We start from the raw sequence: 21,701 nt of genomic DNA, 5'->3' as shown, positions 1-21,701 counted from the left end.
CATAGTCCATCATACCCTGTACAGACTTATCTCTGAGGTCTGTGTCCCAAGGTATTTCACTTAGGAAACTTCTCATCTGTTTATAATTCCCCTTTCGGTATGCCAGCCTTTTGATTCCTAGTTCTTTTTGGGGGGAGAAGTCCTAGCTCTACCAGGTACTCAAAGTTCAATAATATCAACAAGAGGAGAATATGAGGCTATAAAATGGCCTACACAGACTGAGTGAATGGTCCAACAAATGGCTATTAAAGTTCAGAGTAAATATAAGGTAATGAAACTAGGCGGTGGAAACAGGCTAGATGATGAAGTCCTTCATGGAAACGGACAGAGGGAAAGATCTAGGAGACAATGTGTGTGTGTGTGTGTGTGTGTGTGTGTGTGTGTGTGTGTGTGTGTGTGTGTGTGTACTTACCTATTTGTGTGTGCGCGCGCGCGTGTACTCGCCTAGTTGTGCTTGCGGGGGTTGAGCTCTGGGTCTTTGGTCCCGCCTCTCAACCATCAATCAACTGATGTACAGATTCCTGAGTCTACTGGGCTCTTTCATATATACATTTAAAACAGTGTATGGAGTCAGCCTCCACCACATCACTGCCTAATGCATTCCACTTGTTAACTACTCACACTGAAAAAGTTTAACATCTCTGTGGTTCATTTGAGTATTCAGTCTCCACCTCTGTTGCCTTGTTTGCGTACCACCCGTGTTAAATTTTTTATCCATATCTACCCTGTCAATTCCTTTGAGAATTATGTAGATACTGATCATGTCTCAACTTACTCTTCTGTCTTCCAGTGTCGTGAGATGCATATACCACTAGGACTAGCCTAGTGGCATACTTCTGACCTTTTTCCAGCTTCGTCTTGTGCTTGACAAGGTACGGGCTCCGTGCTGGGGTCCGCATACGCCAGCATTGGTCATACTTATGTGGTATACAAGGTTCTGAATGATTCCCTTCACAGGTTCTTGAAGGTTGTTCTGATGTTAGCCAGCCTCGCATACTCCGCCAATGTAATTATTTTTATGTGGGCTTCAGGAGACAGGTTTGGTGTGATATCAACTCCTAGATCTTTCCCTCTGTCCGTTTCCATGAAGGACTTCATCTCCCATTCTGTATCCTGTGTCTAGCCTGTTTCCACCGCCTAGTTTCATTACCTTATATTTACTCTGAACTTTAGTAGCCATTTGTTGGACCATTCACTCAGTCTGTGTAGGCCATCTTATAGTCTCATATTCTCCTCCTCTCTTTAAACTTTCCATGTAATTTTTGCATCATCAGCAAGGAATGAGAGGAACGATTCTATCCCCTCTGGGAGATCATTTACTTATATCAGAAATAGTATAGGTTCAAGGACTGAACCCTGTGGTACTCCACTGGTGATGCCTCGCCAATCCGAGACATCACCCCTCAGTGACTCGCTGTCTTCTGAAGGGAGAGAGAGAGAGAGAGAGAGAGAGAGAGAGAGAGAGAGAGAGAGAGAGAGAGAGAGAGAGAGAGAGAGAGAGAGGGGGGGGGGGGAGAGGAGGGGAAAGGGGGGAGGGGGGAGGGAGAGGGAGGTATGGAGAGAGGAGAGAGGGAGGGAGGGAGAGGGAGAGAGTGAGTGAGTTTAAGCTTGCACTATGTTCCTGGTCTTATGGAGCGGTGAGTTACTGGAGTGTGGTGGTGGGCGAGGAGCACTGTTCCTGGTCTTATGGAGCACTGTTCCTGGTCTTATGGAGCACTGTTCCTGGTCTTATGGAGCACTGTTCCTGGTCTTATGGAGCACTGTTCCTGGTCTTATGGAGCACTGTTCCTGGTCTCATGGAGCGGTGAGTTACTGGAGTGTAGTGGTCTTGTTTATCTGTGAAAGAACAGTGTTGAACAATAGCTAATGAAACACATTGTCACGATGTGCGGTTCTCTGCGGGGACTGGAAGCCCAGCAGAACCCGCCTTAGTAATTACTATTCAAATGTAATCAAACTATAATATATTTAGTTATGATCATTTTATATTTTCAGGGAGGACGGTGTAGGTAAGACAGAGGTGAGTGTTGCTGCAGCTTATTGTTTCATATTCCTACGTGGACCTTAATCCCAGTGGACTGTCTTGCTCATGTGAACATTAAGTGTGTGGTGCTGGTTATTGTGTGAAGAACTTGAATAACGGTAACATTGTTCATCTGTATATTCAATTTTCTTTATTCAGTCCAGAACAAGTTAAGTAAATTAAATTGTGACATTAACTTCTAGTTCAGTGGTTCTCAGACCCAGGCCACATTCCTTCCCCTTGTGATGTTTGGGGAAGGAATGTGGCCTGGGATCACAAGGGGGGAGGAATGTGGCCTGGGATCACAAGGGGGAGGAATGTGGCCTGGGATCACAAGGATAAGGAATGTGGCCTGGGATCACAAGGGGGAGGAATGTGGCCTGGGATCACAAGGGGGGAGGAATGTGGCCTGGGATCACAAGGGGGAGGAATGTGGCCTGGGATCACAAGGGGGAGGAATGTGGCCTGGGATCACAAGGGGGAGGAATGTGGCCTGGGATCACAAGGGGAAGGAATGTGGCCTGGGATCACAAGGGGGTGGAATGTGGCCTGGGATCACAAGGGGAAGGAATGTGGCCTGGGATCACAAGGGGGGAGGAATGTGGCCTGGGATCACAAGGGGAAGGAATGTGGCCTGGGATCACAAGGGGGGAGGAATGTGGCCTGGGATCACAAGGGGAAGGAATGTGGCCTGGGATCACAAGGGGGAGGAATGTGGCCTGGGATCACAAGGGGGGAGGAATGTGGCCTGGGATCACAAGGGGGGGAGGAATGTGGCCTGGGATCACAAGGGGGAGGAATGTGGCCTGGGATCACAAGGGGAAGGAATGTGGCCTGGGATCACAAGGGGGAGGAATGTGGCCTGGGATCACAAGGGGGAGGAATGTGGCCTGGGATCACAAGGGGAAGGAATGTGGCCTGGGATCACAAGGGGAAGGAATGTGGCCTGGGATCACAAGGGGGGGAGGAATGTGGCCTGGGATCACAAGGGGGAAGAATGTGGCCTGGGATCACAAGGGGGAGGAATGTGGCCTGGGATCACAAGGGGGAGGAATGTGGCCTGGGATCACAAGGGGGGAGGAATGTGGCCTGGGATCACAAGGGGGAGGAATGTGGCCTGGGATCACAAGGGGGAGGAATGTGGTCTGGGATCACAAGGGGGGAGGAATGTGGCCTGGGATCACAAGGATAAGGAATGTGGCCTGGGATCACAAGGATAAGGAATGTGGCCTGGGATCACAAGGATAAGGAATGTGGCCTGGGATCACAAGGATAAGGAATGTGGCCTGGGATCACAAGGATAAGGAATGTGGCCTGGGATCACAAGGGGAGGAATGTGGCCTGGGATCACAAGGGGAAGGAATGTGGCCTGGGATCACAAGGGGGAGGAATGTGGCCTGGGATCACAAGGATAATTAATGTGGCCTGGGATCACAAGGGGGGAGGAATGTGGCCTGGGATCACAAGGATAAGGAATGTGGCCTGGGATCACAAGGGGGGAGGAATGTGGCCTGGGATCACAAGGATAAGGAATGTGGCCTGGGATCACAAGGATAAGGAATGTGGCCTGGGATCACAAGGATAAGGAATGTGGCCTGGGATCACAAGGATAAGGAATATGGCCTGGGATCACAAGGATAAGGAATGTGGCCTGGGATCACAAGGGGGAGGAATGTGGCCTGGGATCACAAGGGGGAGGAATGTGGCCTGGGATCACAAGGGGAAGGAATGTGGTCTGGGATCACAAGGGGAAGGAATGTGGCCTGGGATCACAAGGGGGAGGAATGTGGCCTGGGATCACAAGGGGAAGGAATGTGGCCTGGGATCACAAGGGGAAGGAATGTGGCCTGGGATCACAAGGATAAGGAATGTGGCCTGGGATCACAAGGGGGAAGGAATGTGGCCTGGGATCACAAGGATAAGGAATGTGGCCTGGGATCACAAGGGGGAGGAATGTGGCCTGGGATCACAAGGATAAGGAATGTGGCCTGGGATCACAAGGGGGGAGGAATGTGGCCTGGGATCACAAGGATAAGGAATGTGGCCTGGGATCACAAGGATAAGGAATGTGGCCTGGGATCACAAGGGGGAGGAATGTGGCCTGGGATCACAAGGGGGAGGAATGTGGCCTGGGATCACAAGGGGGAGGAATGTGGCCTGGGATCACAAGGGGGAGGAATGTGGCCTGGGATCACAAGGGGAAGGAATGTGGCCTGGGATCACAAGGGGAAGGAATGTGGCCTGGGATCACAAGGGGAAGGAATGTGGCCTGGGATCACAAGGGGGAAGAATGTGGCCTGGGATCACAAGGGGGAAGGAATGTGGCCTGGATCACAAGGGGGAGGAATGTGGCCTGGGATCACAAGGGGGGAGGAATGTGGCCTGGGATCACAAGGGGGGAGGAATGTGGCCTGGGATCACAAGGGGGGAGGAATGTGGCCTGGGATCACAAGGGGGGAGGAATGTGGCCTGGGATCACAAGGGGAAGGAATGTGGCCTGGGATCACAAGGGGAAGGAATGTGGCCTGGGATCACAAGGGGGGAGGAATGTGGCCTGGGATCACAAGGGGAAGGAATGTGGCCTGGGATCACAAGGGGAAGGAATGTGGCCTGGGATCACAAGGGGGAGGAATGTGGCCTGGGATCACAAGGGGGGAGGAATGTGGCCTGGGATCACAAGGGGCAGGAATGTGGCCTGGGATCACAATTAGGGGGGAGGAATGTGGCCTGGGATCACAAAGGGGGGAGGAATGTGGCCTGGGATCACAAGGGGGGAGGAATGTGGCCTGGGATCACAAGGGGGGAGGAATGTGGCCTGGGATCACAAGGGGGGAGGAATGTGGCCTGGGATCACAAGGGGAAGGAATGTGGCCTGGGATCACAAGGGGGGAGGAATGTGGCCTGGGATCACAAGGGGGGAGGAATGTGGCCTGGGATCACAAGGGGGGAGGAATGTGGCCTGGGATCACAAGGGGGGAGGAATGTGGCCTGGGATCAAGGATAAGTAATGTGGCCTGGGATCACAAGGGGGGAGGAATGTGGCCTGGGATCACAAGGGGAAGGAATGTGGCCTGGGATCACAAGGGGGGAGGAATGTGGCCTGGGATCACAAGGGGGAGGAATGTGGCCTGGGATCACAAGGGAGGAATGTGGCCTGGGATCACAAGGGGGGAGGAATGTGGCCTGGGATCACAAGGATAAGGAATGTGGCCTGGGATCACAAGGATAAGGAATGTGGCCTGGGATCACAAGGATAAGGAATGTGGCCTGGGATCACAAGGATAAGGAATGTGGCCTGGGATCACAAGGATAAGGAACGTGGCCTGGGATCACAAGGATAAGGAATGTGGCCTGGGATCACAAGGATAAGGAATATGGCCTGGGATCACAAGGGGGAGGAATGTGGCCTGGGATCACAAGGGGGAGGAATGTGGCCTGGGATCACAAGGGGAAGGAATGTGGTCTGGGATCACAAGGGGAAGGAATGTGGCCTGGGATCACAAGGGGGTGGAATGTGGCCTGGGATCACAAGGGGAAGGAATGTGGCCTGGGATCACAAGGGGAAGGAATGTGGCCTGGGACCACAAGGATAAGGAATGTGGCCTGGGATCACAAGGGGGGAGGAATGTGGCCTAGGATCACAAGGATAAGGAATGTGGCCTGGGATCACAAGGGGGGAGGAATGTGGCCTGGGATCACAAGGATAAGGAATGTGGCCTGGGATCACAAGGGGGGAGGAATGTGGCCTGGGATCACAAGGATAAGGAATGTGGCCTGGGATCACAAGGGGGAGGAATGTGGCCTGGGATCACAAGGGGGAGGAATGTGGCCTGGGATCACAAGGGGGAGGAATGTGGCCTGGGATCACAAGGGGGAGGAATGTGGCCTGGGATCACAAGGGGGAGGAATGTGGCCTGGGATCACAAGGGGAAGGAATGTGGCCTGGGATCACAAGGGGAAGGAATGTGGCCTGGGATCGCAAGGGGAGGAATGTGGCCTGGGATCACAAGGGGAAGGAATGTGGTCTGGGATCACAAGGGGAAGGAATGTGGCCTGGGATCACAATGGGAAGGAATGTGGCCTGGGATCACAAGGGGGAGGAATGTGGCCTGGGATCACAAGGGGAAGGAATGTGGCCTGGGATCACAAGGGGGAGGAATGTGGCCTGGGATCACAAGGGGAAGGAATGTGGTCTGGGATCACAAGGGGGAGGAATGTGGCCTGGGATCACAAGGGGGAGGAATGTGGCCTGGGATCACAAGGGGGAGGAATGTGGCCTGGGATCACAAGGGGAAGGAATGTGGCCTGGGATCACAAGGATAAGGAATGTGGCCTGGGATCACAAGGGGGGAGGAATGTGGCCTGGGATCACAAGGATAAGGAATGTGGCCTGGGATCACAAGGGGGGAGGAATGTGGCCTGGGATCACAAGGATAAGGAATGTGGCCTGGGATCACAAGGGGGGAGGAATGTGGCCTGGGATCACAAGGGGAAGGAATGTGGCCTGGGATCACAAGGGGGGAGGAATGTGGCCTGGGATCACAAGGGGGGAGGAATGTGGCCTGGGATCACAAGGGGGGAGGAATGTGGCCTGGGATCACAAGGGGAAGGAATGTGGCCTGGGATCACAAGGGGGAGGAATGTGGCCTGGGATCACAAGGGGGGAGGAATGTGGCCTGGGATCACAAGGGGGGAGGAATGTGGCCTTGGATCACAAGGGGGGAGGAATGTGGCCTGGGATCACAAGGGGGGAGGAATGTGGCCTGGGATCACAAGGGGGGAGGAATGTGGCCTGGGATCACAAGGGGGGAGGAATGTGGCCTGGGATCACAAGGGGGGAGGAATGTGGCCTGGGATCACAAGGATAAGGAATGTGGCCTGGGATCACAAGGATGAGGAATGTGGCCTGGGATCACAAGGATGAGGAATGTGGCCTGGGATCACAAGGGGGGAGGAATGTGGCCTGGGATCACAAGGGGGAGGAATGTGGCCTGGGATCACAAGGGGGAGGAATGTGGCCTGGGATCACAAGGGGGAGGAATGTGGCCTGGGATCACAAGGGGGAGGAATGTGGCCTGGGATCACAAGGGGGATTGAGGCGCACGAGCCTCGACTAGGAAGGCATCCAGGATCACCAGGTTTTCAGGACACTCAACCACAGGGACGAAAACATTCTGCCGTCTGTCGATCCTGACTGCCTCGGAGAGTCTGCTGCTCGGAATCTTGTAGAACAGCCTCGCTATCGTAGATGACATGGTTATGGGGCGATAGTGGGAAGGAGTTTCTAGATTCGGTTTCTAAGGTATCACCACTTTCTTATTCTTACGAAAAGGGAGTGGCAGGGACTCGTTCACCAACCTCAGGTTAAACAACTTTGCAAACACCCTGATTGGTATGGACTTGAGTGAACGTATAGTAATACCGTCTGGGCCAGGAGCTGAAGTGCTACTAGCCTTGAGAGCAACAAGGATTTCCTCTGGTGTTATGTGGTCCCCAGTTGTTGACTGGATCACAGTCACGAATTGGGCGGCGGTCTGGTGATGTGGGTCTAGAGAAGAGTGTCACCCAGAGTGTAAAGAGACGAGCTGGCTCCACCTCAGTGGGGGGATACTTTCCAGTCTCCTGAGAGGACGCACGCAGCAGCCTTGGAACAGTTCTTCTCGTACAGTCTTTGACACAGTGTACTGTGCTCTTCGCACCCTCTTTTGTCCGGTCGGAGGTTGGGTTGGAAAGGCACGATTTATTGGTGGAGTTCTCTCTATGTGCAGGGCGAGGGCACAGTGCGTGGTTACCAGATCTTTTGGTAGAAGTAACCACTAGAACATGCCGCTCAAGGATCCTATCCACGTTATAGCCTATAATCATAATCTTATAATCACTGACCAAGTCAGTGATTGCTTCATCAAGGAATTCTTCCTCCCCATCCAGTTTCCTGGCCCCTGGATGCAATAGCTGCAAGGAATTCCACCATAGTTTCCTTCCAAGAAGCTTCCTGGGGGGTCCTATCAGGGGGGGGGGGGAAATGTCAAATTCAGTGCCATCGGGAGCGCCCACCGCCGCCCTCATATTGCCTCTCTGTCTATGATTTCCTAATGGGCTAGGCTACTCGTCCTCTCTGTATGAGTTAGACAGTGAAATAGTCTCCGAGCCCTTGCCATCCTCACGATTTCTGTATTCCATCCCTAATTCTTTGTACTCGGTCCTTCGTCTTTAACTCTTAATGGACTCCAGAGTTTGCAAAGGAAAGTGTTGTTGCAGGCTCTGGTTAATACCTCCCCGGTTGTCTGGGGTCTGCCTTCCAGCCTCACCTCTTCCATTGAGGCGTTAATCTTCATCGGTCCATCTCGCCTTGGGCCTAACTGCTCTACTCGCGGCCACAATATCTGCTCACGCCCATTAAACTCTTGCCATAGAGAGCATTCCTAACGAGCTTGAAAGCTTTGGACTATAGAACATGGTGTATATGTACGTTCTGGGATATTTGTTTCGACAAATTCTTTGAGGTACTTGCTCTGCCTGAATTCATAAACTGCGTTTATTCTCTACATTTTCAATCCTAGTTTCATGAGCAACTGTAACAATTCTAAACTTATCAAGTAATCTTTTTGGGGGTGGGGTGGGATACAATAAATGTCAATTTTCTTTGGAAGTTACCTATCTTCAGTATTTAAAATGTGTTTGCTGTAATCAGACAACAGATCTGTAGTAATATTAGCATGTGAAAGGGTTAAGGGCAAATCATCAGTGTATGGGGCCACCTCAGGCTTGACATGCTCAGTATCACACTTGACCCAATAACTCTTATCCCCTTCACAAGCAGTATTCTCCAATCCTTGCTCGAGTAAATCATCACGTTCAGCAGCAGATAATTGTCTAATACCACCTTAGGGAAGTATTTCTGCCATACAAGTGGCTTGTTGACTATTAAAATCTAAATACAAAATATATTTATCATTGCTAGAGAGGCATCACCTGTATGTTCAATTTCAACTCTCGTGAATCATCTTACGACCAAAGTAAATCCGATCTTTAATTTTACACAATACATCGTACGATTTGGGATCATAAATAGAGTCCAAGACAACTTGACTTTTCAACAAGAAAGTATCCCACGTGACACTCGATAGTAAGACATAATGTGTAATGTCCAACTTGAATAGCTGCAGCAATGTTTTACGCCATACAGTAAAAACATCACACAAAAGCCCAGTATTCACTTTCAAATAGACCTTCAAGTAATCCTCAATGGTTTTGCATTTCGCCAATCTAAAGACTTTTTTAGCCTGGTTGTAGTCTGTTTGACTCCAACCCGTTCTCGCAAATTTAATAAGTCAATATTGACTTATTAAATATGTGCATAGGTGACATACTTAACATAATAGTTTCCCTTGAAAAGCTTCATAGAAAACACCGACCTTACCTAACCTACTTAGTATGTTAAGATAAGCATCTTATTGCTTCGTAATTACAATTATTACCTAACCTATACTTATAATAGGTTAAGTAACAATTGTAATTACGAAGCTATAAGATGCTTATTTTAACATACTAAGTAGGTTAGGTAAGGTCGGTGTTCTCTATGAAGCTTTTCAAGGGAAACTATTATGTTAAGTATGTCACCTATGCACGCAACTAATAAGTCAATATTGACTTATTAAATTTGCGAGAACGGGTTGTTGACTCACAGTCTCGTGCTATAAACTATTATAAAATGCTTGAGGAAGAGGAAGGTTAGGTTCATTCAGTTTATCCAAAGATGATATATAGTCATAAAAGAATATCTTCTTACCTGACTTTAATAAATAGTGGGCAGCTACAGGGGCGTCATCAAACAAAACAGAGGTGTAGTGGGTAGGTTTACCACTCTTGATATGTTCTTTGGCTAGTTTGTCTAACCCACCATTCAATAAAGCCAAACTATCCATAAACCGAGGTTTACTGATATCTACTCTCATAAACTTGAAACCATTTTTGGAAGTAAAATCAATCTTACGGATGGGAAGGTTAGACAGTTCATTTAAAATCACCATGAAGTGAGAAGGCTGTCCATCTCACCTCAGTGCTGCCCTGGCAACTCTGGGGTGTCTACCATCCTGCCTTCACTTTACCACTATCGCTAACATGACTCGCTCTTCCACAACCACTGAGCAAATTTTTATTTAATGGTTATTTTATTTTCAAAATTCAGTAGTTTTCATCTTTAACCAATCAATTCCTATATTATTTTTGTTTGGTTCAGTTGGACGATACTTGGAAACTGCTTACTGGGGCTGATATCAGGAGCGTCCTGCTGGGTGCTTCCTGCAGCTGGGCCAAACACCACTGGCTCTCTACATAAGTTAGGGAAGACTGAACATTGTGTGCAGTCATGATACCAAACATATATGCCTTCAAGTAAACACTGGGGACACACTGACCAGAGTAGAGGCTACCTCACTGTCCTAAGAGATAAGGGAGGGGGGGGGGGTCCTTGTGAGGACGCAGTCTTGTATCGTGATGGTCACGGTATCTTGGTGGTCTTGTATCACGAGGGCGTGTGTCAAAAACTTTTGTCATGGCTGTGTCACAGAGGCCTGTTAAGAATTTAGTGGTGGTGGACCTTTACATGTTGTCTAGGGGAATAGATGATTGTACTCGAGCCTCGGGGCAAATCAAGGAGTAAGGTAAAACAGCCTAGTACATAGACACAAATTTATATGCAAAGACACACAAACATATTCAATAAGGTAATATCCTTACAATACATGGTCAGTTGGAGTGATATAACCCCCCCATGTGGGCTCTAGATACTCTAAGGCTCTCCGTCCCAAACCTGGACCGTGCACACAGCCACCAGAGCTATCCACCGATGACACACACATTTACACCTCAAGGAAACCTGGACTCTCTTACAAACATCTCCAAAGTCTGCATAACTACTCTACAATATCTTGCAACCCTGTTTAGATACGAAGATGGGCTTACCTGACTGTATGGCCGGAAAAAACCCTCAAATAGCAGGATTAGGTTGTCAACGTATCCACCTCCCCTCAAGTGAAGATGGCTTCCACCTCTTGCGTCATCGCCCCTTAATACTCTGTTTTACATTTGCAACCAATTCCTTTATTGACTTTATTTACCATATTCCCCATGCATGCTTTTAGATGGAGTACATTTTTCCCCGCACATAGTCAGGCTATTCCAGTTCACATTATTCCTGACAATCTCCAGCTGAGAAGGTACTACTTTGCTGGGCGGAGTATTACTGGTGACTCGCGGCCTCCCTGAAATCAGCTGTAGATATTTTCCTATCAAAAATTCTCCACTGTGTCCACCAACATTTTATACTTGAAACTAACCTCTACAGGAGGTAAGGTTCGTAACAGTCAGCACAGAACCTGCACACACATTCACGTCAACAGTACTTACACATGATTAGTACCGTGGCAATTATAACAGATAACAGGAGAGGATATCCAAGGTCTAATAGAACTTGGTTGGATGAAACTTCCAAGGAAGCAATGTTGTTGATGATGAGGTTCATTGTCTTTCCAGACAATGATTCTTTTGAGAGGTTAACTATCCTTGTTTATCCGTCTTGCCATGTAGATCCCTTCAAGATTAGCAGCTCTATCAACAGAAAACTCCCTTGAAAAACTGGCAACAAGATACTCCTTCAATTTTCTAGGGTGATTGATGATTTAATCTGGTAAACTATATTACTAATCTCGTCTTCAACCAGCCGACTGATGACATCATCTTGCTTATGTAACACACACATGTAGGCAGAAGTTAGACTTGGTCAGACTAAATTCAATAATGTTCTGGAGAAGTTGTAAGGAGGCCGTTCCCCTTGCTGTGTGGTCCTACCGTCACCCACCTCCACATTCTTCACTCGGGTTCCTGTGTTGCTCTCATCATTACCAATTATCTCCTACCCACGAGCAAATTATGCATGCCTAGAATTTCTTGAAGCATGTTGTGATTGATGTAGCTGCCACTCACTTTCCAATTTTCCATGCAGTGGAACCAGACGGACTCTGCTTCCATTGGTTTGAGATCATTTGGATTATCAAGCACAGCAGGAAGTAGGTTGGAATGCCGGGTTGCCATGACAATGGGCCACGAGATCTGTTGATCTGTATGGGTGTGTCTGGTGAGCAGTGGTACAGAGTGACAGATAGTTGGCACACATTGTGTCTCGTCTGGTGGCTAAGCTTGTGAGGCCCGTTTCCCCTTGAGGGCCGAGGTTACAAGTAGAATGCATTGCGTCGCATGGTATTGTTTTGTATGACCTCAAGGCTCTATAGGTTAGTAGGCACAGTCGACGCATATGCCTGGCAACAATAATCTAGGTAACTGCAAAATGTTGGTTGTAGAGTAAAATTTTATGGTGTGCTCCCCAGGTGGGAGTGGTTGTGTCATCTGTTTAGGAGGTTGGGTAGATTAACAAGTCTTTTTTTTTTTTTTTTTTTTTTTTTTTTTAGTGAAAATCTGATAGGTTTTGGTAGTACTAACTTGGAGGCCCCATTGTTGTGTCCAAGCAATGAGGTGGTCAAGTGCTGTTTGCATTGTTGAGACTGTATTAGGTAGGGCATTGTTTGAATAATACAATGTTAAATTGTTAGCGTACACTGAGAGGATGTTGGGTGTTAGGTAAATCTACCAAGAATGAAGCAAAATGGGTTGGGCTTAGTATGGAGCCTTGTGGGACACCCGTTTGTATTGGAATGCTATATGAAAAACTGCCTTGCATATAGAGTTTTGAGGTCTATACCAGGTCTATACCAGGACTATCTCTGTACAGTCCTATCTCTGACTGTACAGAGATAGGAATGTAGCCATGGAAGTAATCTTCCCTGTACACCTAAACGTCCAAGCTTTATCAAGAGGCAAGTATGAAGAATGCTATCAAAAGCTCCTTTAAGGTCTAGGTAGAGAACAATACAAAATTGATTGCGGATTTAGTGTTCCTCTCCTCTTGCGCACATGATTTCTAAAATTCACACCTTAAGAGAGGTGGGGATTTCATGTTCAAGGCAGAGAATTTGATCAAGTGCGACGCATTGCGTTCGAAACCCAGTTTAAAGTGACGATAAAATAATATTATACTCAAGTTACCATTGGAGGCGAGTATGTGCTAATCTTTCCATGAATTTACTAAGACATAATAGTAAGAAGATAGGTCTGTATGACGCAGGTTGGGATAGGTCTTTTCCTGGTTTATGGAAAGGAACATTAATACTGGTCTGCCATTGTGAGGGGATATTCTTGTGAGTCTAGCATAGGTTGTAATAGTTTAGAAGAGCACTATGTGCAGTCAATGGAAGATATTTGATAAGTTCATGTAGAATTCCATCATCTCCAGTTGCCTTACCAATAGGTAAATGGGTTAAAGATCATTGTAGCTCGCTTAAGGTGTACATGTTAACGCCGAGCATGGGCAGAGGTATGGCACAGTCAGTTTCTTGTCTGAAGGAGAGTTCTTGGGCATGAAGGAAAGGTGATGAGAGGGGGGGGGGGGGCAATTTAAAATTCAGCAAGAATATTGGCACGCTCCTCAGTATGGTTTTTTTTTTACTGCTGTCGCGGCCATCCGGAGATTTGACCCAGTTTTATAGGGAGGGTTGACGTCTTTGCTTTTGTATGGCTTGCACCACGGTTCAAGTGGTTTGTTAGAACTATGTCCTGAGGTTTTCTTGAACATTTGAGTGGCTGCAGAATTTATGGCCGAGGTGATTGTAGACTCACGTGTTAAGGTCTACATCTAGGGACTACATCGTCTGTATCTGGGAGACGGACAATATCAGCCCATTTATGTTTATCTAGTTTATTAATGTTCCATTTGGGGAGTGTTAGGGAATGGGTTGGTGGCTGAAAGTCAGTAAATGTTATAATGAGAGGTTTGTGGTCACTACCAATATCTGCTCCAGTACCAAACTGTAGTTCATGTTGACAGTGTGTCGAGCCAAAGCAGATGTCAAGTGAGGCTTCATAATTGGTTGTGTAGTTATAGTAAGTTGCAAGGTAGGGCGGTGAAAGAAGAATATATGGTGCAGTGTCTAAGTAGTTATATGGGTCAGTGCCTGCAGTATTATGGGTACTCTGCTTACATGTGGGGTGGTTAGCATTGAGACTGTAATAATAATCGGGTGTCGTAATTGGTCAAGATAGAATTCCAGTTCATTTTAGTTTATTACGCCACCAGGGTTGTATATACCCAGAAAGGATATGTCTGTACCATTGTAGGGTATTAAGCATGCTAACGTTTCTAGTTTACAGTTCACAAAATGCGTAAGTTTTTACAGGTTTACACATCATATTACTTCGTGTTAAGAGAAAAACACCAGAGCAGAGTCCATATCTTATTTCCTTAGTACATCCTTGCGAACAAATGAAATTATCAAAGTTTTCAAGCCAGAAGAATTTGGCCTACCTTGGTTCAGTGGATGTTTGTCGTCAGACCACGTGGGGCCGGGTTGACCATTGTTTACCTCGCGGAAGACCACGTGGGGCCGGGTTGACCAGTGTTTACCTCGCGGAAGACCACGTGGGGCCGGGTTGACCAGTGTTTACCTCGCGGAAGACCACGTGGGGCCGGGTTGACCAGTGTTTACCTCATGGTAGACCACGTGGGGCCGGGTTGACCATTGTTTACCTCGCAGTAGACCACGTGGGGCCGCTTTGACCATTGTTTACCTCACAGTAGACTACGAGGGGCCGGGTTGACCATTGTTTACCTCGCGGTAGACCACGTGGGGCCGGGTTGACCATTGTTTACCTCGCGGTAGTGGCGGCGGTCCGCCTCTCGTTTGTTCGCCTTACTGTGATGTCTGCTGTCCAGGAAGGGGCCGTCTTGATCCTCCTCCACACGCTGGGAACCATCTTTATCCGAGTGTGTTCCTGGTGCCGGCAAGTCTCCAAGTTTCTCAACGTTGTCAACGCTTTCAGGCGACCATGTTGGAGATCCTGTTTACACTCTCATCAATGGCATCAGGCGACTTATCTGAGATTAAGGTGGAGATCCACCTGACGAACACAGTCCTTTCAGCTTGATAACGTCCGGGTGGATGAAGTATGAGGTCCTAAGCACGCAGTGCATAAATAATAGAGGCAAAGAGCTCCAGAGCAGCATCTGGCTGGTAAATGTCTGGAGCGCCACACACACATCTGCCCTCGAAGTCGGCTGACGCTTATCAGTGATCGAACTAAGACTAGATACAGGATAAGACACCCCACAGGGTGAGCGTGGAAGTGGGGACAGAAGAAGTATGTGAGGGAGGAGAGGAAGTAGATTTAGGAGGAGAAAAATTGCCAGGTCTAAACCCAGTTGCATGTCATTAGGTTGCGGCATTTGAGGCAAGTACTCGGTTGGTATTTGTGGCAACAACAGGGACATCACAAAATTCCCATCATCGCAGTGATGGCTCAAAAGCATCAGAGCTGAACGTTTACACATGGTTTGTGCTGGGTGTTGAGAGCTGAACATTTTGGTAGATGTTAGGTGTTGAGAGCTGAACATTTTGGTAAATGTTAGGTGTTGAGAGCTGAACATTTTGGTAAATGTTAGGTGTTGAGAGCTGAACATTTTGGTAAATGTTAGGTGTTGAGAGCTGAACATTTTGGTAGATGTTAGGTGTTGAGAGCTGAACATTTTGGTAAATGTTAGGTGTTGAGAGCTGAACATTTTGGTAGATGTTAGGTGTTGAGAGCTAAAGACTAACAAAATAGAGTTAGGAGGAGGATGATGGATAGTAGAGATCTTGTATGTTATGTGTGTGTCTAAGAGTGTGTAAAAGAAAATCAATGTGCTGGTCGTGATAAGAAAGGAGTCTGTCAATCTGTTTGCCTAATAAAGATTTCCAATAGACATTGAGAGCAGAAATGTTAGTACTGTCATGGAGGTTTTCGCTGGTATTTGTCACGTGCCGCCGCTCACCTTGGCCTTGTGTTACGTGAGGTTACAGTTAAACAGCGCGGGATCGTGCTACTGATCCTATCACCTCACGCCGTGGGTCTTCACTCCCTCCACTACGGTATCACATATCACCCCCAGGGAGCTCTCCAAGTCATGCCTCAAGACCGGCCACCACTATTTGACCTTAGATCCAAGGGGGAAAGGAGAAGGCCCAGCCCACACTGCTAAGCTCAATCCTGCAGTATGTGACTCCCCCACCGGGCCTACCCACCTATGCGTGCAGAGAATTTGCCAGACTTCCGGCCGTAGCCTCACTTCCACCTCTTACCTTCTGGTCTCCAGCTGAGTAATTCTCTCTGCATCCCAGCAACGCTGTTAGTTCGAATATAATATTTACAGCTGCCCAGGGCCTTTCTATATGTTGCCAGTACTAGAATTCAAATGTACAGTTGTGTTGCCAACACAGGGTCACTCTCTATTCAATGTCAGTACCAGTACAGTATCATCATATATCATTCATCCACAAAGCTCAGTGAGATGGAAGTTACATCAAAAGCAGTAATAACATAAAAGTTTACTCAAAGTTAAACTATAAACACACGAGGTACATATATAGACTTATGGAAATAATAAAAATAATGGTGACAGCAGCACTCCTCTGGTGGCCGCCGGCAACTCGCATCAGCTGATCGAGTTAAAGGGATCCCCTGGCCATCCCTGACTAGGGCGACTCCATCAGCAGAGATCTTCAGTCCTCCACAGCCCAGCCACACGCTGCCTTCACCAATCAGTAGAATGATATATACGTGCTGTCCCACAGCCTAATCTACTCCTATGACTTGTATGCACTCTAATAAATGCCTAAGCATAACAATAGGCCTATCTTGCCTAACAATCAAGGGAAATATGGGAGGGAAAAATGATCTACCTTAACATATCCTGTCCTCAGACGCCTGGGCTCCAGTCGCTGTTCACTGGGTCCTCTGTTCCTCACGTCGTTCCTCAGCGTTTCAGAAGCGTCAAGAGTCTGTAGGCGTCGTGAAGATCCTCGTCATCTCCGTGCTCATTCCCCGAGTGAAGTTCCTGGGTGTTGGCTCGTCCAGTTGTCACTGCACACGTCATTCCCTCAAGCACTCCTTCACCGAGACCACTCACTCATGGATCAGGATGCATCTTCTCCCTTTCGAGTTCCTAGTGGGCGTGATCCCATTACAACAGCTCTGAATGTTTTGGAGTTCCACTGACGACGAGTCACTCACTCCTCCAGCCGTAGTAACTCTCTCTCAACTTCTCCAAGACTAATCAGCTCACGGTCTACGGCGCCCTTACACCGCTGGAATAGGCTTCCTCGCACTTCCCTGAAGTACTGTAGTCCTTGGTAGTCACTATATACTTGTCAGGCTGTGTATATCCACTTAAGGAGGCTCCTAGACCTCGGAACTCAAGAGCTCGATCGGCGCACGTCTGCTCTCAACGAAGCGCCAAATATCTCTGAGCGCCTGGCGCTCTGCAGGCGGCGGGCTAGGTCTCTCGGTGACGTCACAGACCCAGGGGAGGGCTCTGATTGGTCAATGAAGTAATGTGACCTCAGCCAGCCAATCACCGACCAGCGGGCGCCGCACACAAAAATGGTGGATTTGCAGGCTAGGGGGGGCGCCATTTTGTTGTACCCAGGGGCGACTTTTTCCACTTCCCTGCAAATTTACAAATGCAAATTTCTCCCCAAATAAGCAACCATTTTGGAAGCCTCATACCTCAACAGATTCCCTGCATCTCAGAGAACCTGCAGGTAAGCTGATATGACTCTTACAACTAGCATATGGGATAAACTGGAGAGGGTACCGTCACATATTGAAGTCTTCCCATCTAGTGTAAAGTATCCATCTAAGTGCTCTGTTTTATATTCTGGAGTTTTAGTTTATTAGTGGCTGTCACTAAGGAAAGAGCAAGTGGAGCATACGTTAGGAGAGGTCTGGTAGGTGCTTTATAGAGGTGCGTTTTAGTATCAAGTTTGGCAAATCTAAGTCTGTATAATTTGTTCATGGCCTTGAGAGCTATTGCATGTTTCTGTTCAGTGTGTGTGTGTGTGTGTGTGTACTCACCTAGTTGTGTCTGCAGGATCGAGCATTGACTCTTGGATCCCGCCTTTCGAGCATCGGTTGTTTACAGCAATGACTCTTGTCCCATTTCCCTATCATACCTGGTTTTAAAATTATGAATAGTATTTGCTTCCACAACCTATTCCTGAAGTGCATTCCATTTTCCCACTACTCTCAAGCTAAAAGAAAACTTCCTAACATCTCTGTGACTCATCTGAGTTTCCAGCTTCCATCCATGTCCCCTCGTTCTGTTACTATTCCGTGTGAACATTTTGTCTATGTCCACTCTGTCAATCCCTCTGAGTATTTTATACGTTCCTATCATGTCCCCCATCTCCCTTCTTCTTTCTAGTGTCGTAAGGCACAGTTCCCTCAGGCGCTCCTCATACCCCATCCCTCGTAGCTCTGGGATGTTCTAACTTTTGCCAGTGTAGAGTACGCTGCTGTCGTTATCCTATTTATATGTGCCTCAGGAGATAGGTTAGGTGTTACGTCCACACCCAGGTCTCTTTCGTGCGTCGTCACAGGTAGGCTGTTCCCCTTCATTGTGTACTGTCCCTTTGGTCTTCTATCTCCTAGTCCCATTTCCATAACTTTACATTTGCTCGTGTTGAATTCAAGTAGCCATTTCTCTGACCACCTCTGCAACCTGTTCAGGTCCTCTTGGAGGATCCTTGCAATCCTCATCTGTCACAACTCTTCTCATCAACTTTGCGTCATCCGCAAACATCGACATGTAGGACTCTATGCCTGTAAACATGTCGTTAACATATACAAGAAATAGAATTGGTCCGAGCACCGATCCTTGTGGTACTCCACTTGTTACTGTTCACCAGTCCGACTTCTCGCCCCTTACCATAACTTTTTGGCTCCTTCCTGTTAGGTAGTTCCTTATCCATGCTAGGACCTTTCCCCCCACCCCCGCCTGCCTCTCGAGTTTGAACAGCAGTCTCATGTGCGGTACTGTATCAAAGGCTTTTTGGCAGTCCAGAAATATGCAGTCTGCCCAACCATCTATGTCCTGTCTTATCCTCGTTAGTTTATCATAGAATTTCAGAAGGTTTGTTAGGCACGATTTCCCTGTCCTGAACCCATGTTGATGTTTGTTCACAAACCTAATGTTCTCCAGGTGTGCAACCAGTCGTAGCCTAATTATTCTTTCCAGTGTTTTACAGGGGATGCTTGTCAGTGATACAGGTCTATAGTTAAGTTCTTCCTCCCTATTGCCTTCTTGAAAATCGGCACGACATTTGCCTTCTTCCAGCAACTGGGCAATTCTCCCGACATATGTGACTCATTAAAGATCATTGCCAGAGGCACGCTGAGGGCCTGCGCTGCTTCTTTTAGTATCCACGGTGATACTTTGTCTGGTCCAACTGCTTTAGTTGCATCTAGAGTTGTCAACTGTTTCATTACCTCCTCTGCTGTCACCTCTATATCTGATAGTCTTTCATCTAGGGTAACCCCTTTCAACAATGGGAGCTGCTCAGGCTCGGTAGTGAACACTCCATGGAAACTGGCGTTCAGTGCCTCGCAGATTTCCTTGTCACTTTCAGTATATGCCCCCTCTGTCTTCCTTAGTCTTGTCACTTGGTCGTTCACCGACATTTTTCTTCTTATATGACTGTGTAGTAACTTAGGTTGTTTTTTTCGCTTTGATTGCAATATCGTTCTCATAGTCCCTTTCCGATGTTCGTCTTATGTTAATGTAATCGTTCCTAGCTCTGTTGTATCTGATCCTGTTGTCCTCTGTTCTTTGTCTTCTGTACTTCCTCCACTCCCGCCTGCTGGACATTTTTGCTTCCTGACACTGTCTATTAAACCATGGGTTATTATATTCCTTCTTATTTTTTCCCTTTACTGTTGGTATAAATCTCTCTTTGGCCTCCTGGCATTTCTGTATGACTAGGTCCATCATATCTTGGACTGTTTTTCGTCTAATTTCTTCCTCCCACTGCACTTCACCCAGATAGTCCCTTATCCTCTTATAGTCGTGTGTGTGTGTGTGTGCGTGCGTGCGTGCGTGCGTGCGTGCGTGCGTGCGTGTGTGTGTGTGTGTGTACTCACCTAGTTGTACTCACCTAGTTGTGTTTGCGGGGGTTGAGCTCTGGCTCTTTGGTCCCGCCTCTCAACCGTCAATCAACAGGTGTACAGATTCCTGAGCCTATCGGGCTCTGTCATATCTACACTTGAAACTGTGTATGGAGTGAGCCTCCACCACATCACCCCCTAATGCATTCCATTTGTCAACCACTCTGACACTAAAAAAGTTCTTTCTAATATCTCTGTGGCTCATTTGGGAACTCAGTTTCCACCTGTGTCCCCTTGTGCGTGTTCCCCTTGTGTTAAATAGACTGTCTTTATCTACCCTATCAATCCCCTTCAGAATCTTGAATGTGGTGATCATGTCCCCCCTAACTCTTCTGTCTTCCAGCGAAGTGAGGTTTAATTCCCGTAGTCTCTCCTCGTAGCTCATACCTCTCAGCTCGGGTACTAGTCTGGTGGCAAACCTTTGAACCTTTTCCAGTTTAGTCTTATCCTTGACTAGATATGGACTCCATGCTGGGGCTGCATACTCCAGGATTGGCCTGACATATGTGGTATACAAAGTTCTGAATGATTCTTTACACAAGTTTCTGAATGCCGTTCGTATGTTGGCCAGCCTGGCATATGCCGCTGATGTTATCCGCTTGATATGTGCTGCAGGAGACAGGTCTGGCGTGATATCAACCCCTAAGTCTTTTTCCTTCTCTGACTCCTGAAGAATTTCCTCTCCCAGATGATACCTTGTATCTGGCCTCCTGCTCCCTACACCTATCTTCATTACATTACATTTGGTTGGGTTAAACTCTAACAACCATTTGTTCGACCATTCCTTCAGCTTGTCTAGGTCTTCTTGAAGCCTCAAACAGTCCTCTTCTGTTTTAATCCTTCTCATAATTTTAGCATCGTCCGCAAACATTGAGAGAAATGAATCGATACCCTCCGGGAGATCATTTACATATATCAGAAACAAGATAGGACCGAGTACAGAGCCCTGTGGGACTCCACTGGTGACTTCACGCCAATCGGAGGTCTCACCCCTCACCGTAACTCTCTGCTTCCTATTGCTTAGATTCTCCCTTATCCACTGGAGCACCTTACCAGCTACACCTGCCTGCCTCTCCAGCTTATGTACCAGCCTCTTATGCGGTACTGTGTCAAAGGCTTTCCGACAATCCAAGAAAATGCAGTCCGCCCAGCCCTCTCTTTCTTGCTTAATCTGTGTCACCTGATCGTAGAATTCTATCAAGCGTGTAAGGCAAGATTTACCCTCCCTGAATCCATGTTGGCGATTTGTCACGAAGTCCCTTCTCTCCAGATGTGTTACCAGGTTTTTTCTCACGATCTTCTCCATCACCTTGCATGGTATACAAGTCAAGGACACTGGCCTGTAGTTCAGTGCCTCTTGTCTGTCGCCCTTTTTGTATATTGGGACCACATTCGCCGTCTTCCATATTTCTGGTAGGTCTCCCGTCTCTAGTGATTTACTATACACAATGGAGAGTGGCAAGCAAAGTGCCTCTGCACACTCTTTCAGTACCCATGGTGAGATCCCATCTGGACCAACCGCCTTTCTAACATCCAGATAGTCCCTTGTGTGTGTGTGTGTGTGTGTGTGTGTGTGTGTGTGTGTGTGTGT

The 21,701-nt window shown here is 47.7% G+C and overlaps 1 long non-coding RNA gene across 1 annotated transcript in view; it reads left to right on the top strand.

The window, feature by feature from the left end:
- LOC138353295 (uncharacterized) overlaps positions 1-21,701 on the top strand; it is a 341,145-nt gene that overhangs the window by 52,269 nt on the left and 267,175 nt on the right. Inside the window, exon 2 of the long non-coding RNA XR_011223113.1 lies at positions 1,996-2,020. This is a non-coding gene — a long non-coding RNA (uncharacterized lncRNA). The remainder of the gene's footprint in view (positions 1-1,995; positions 2,021-21,701) is intronic.

This window comes from Procambarus clarkii, chromosome 57, assembly GCF_040958095.1.
Source record: "Procambarus clarkii isolate CNS0578487 chromosome 57, FALCON_Pclarkii_2.0, whole genome shotgun sequence".
In the NCBI taxonomy this organism is placed as follows: domain Eukaryota; kingdom Metazoa; phylum Arthropoda; class Malacostraca; order Decapoda; family Cambaridae; genus Procambarus; species Procambarus clarkii.
The sequence above is the reverse complement of the archived record's forward strand: the minus strand, read 5'-3'. Positions and strand labels throughout refer to the sequence as shown.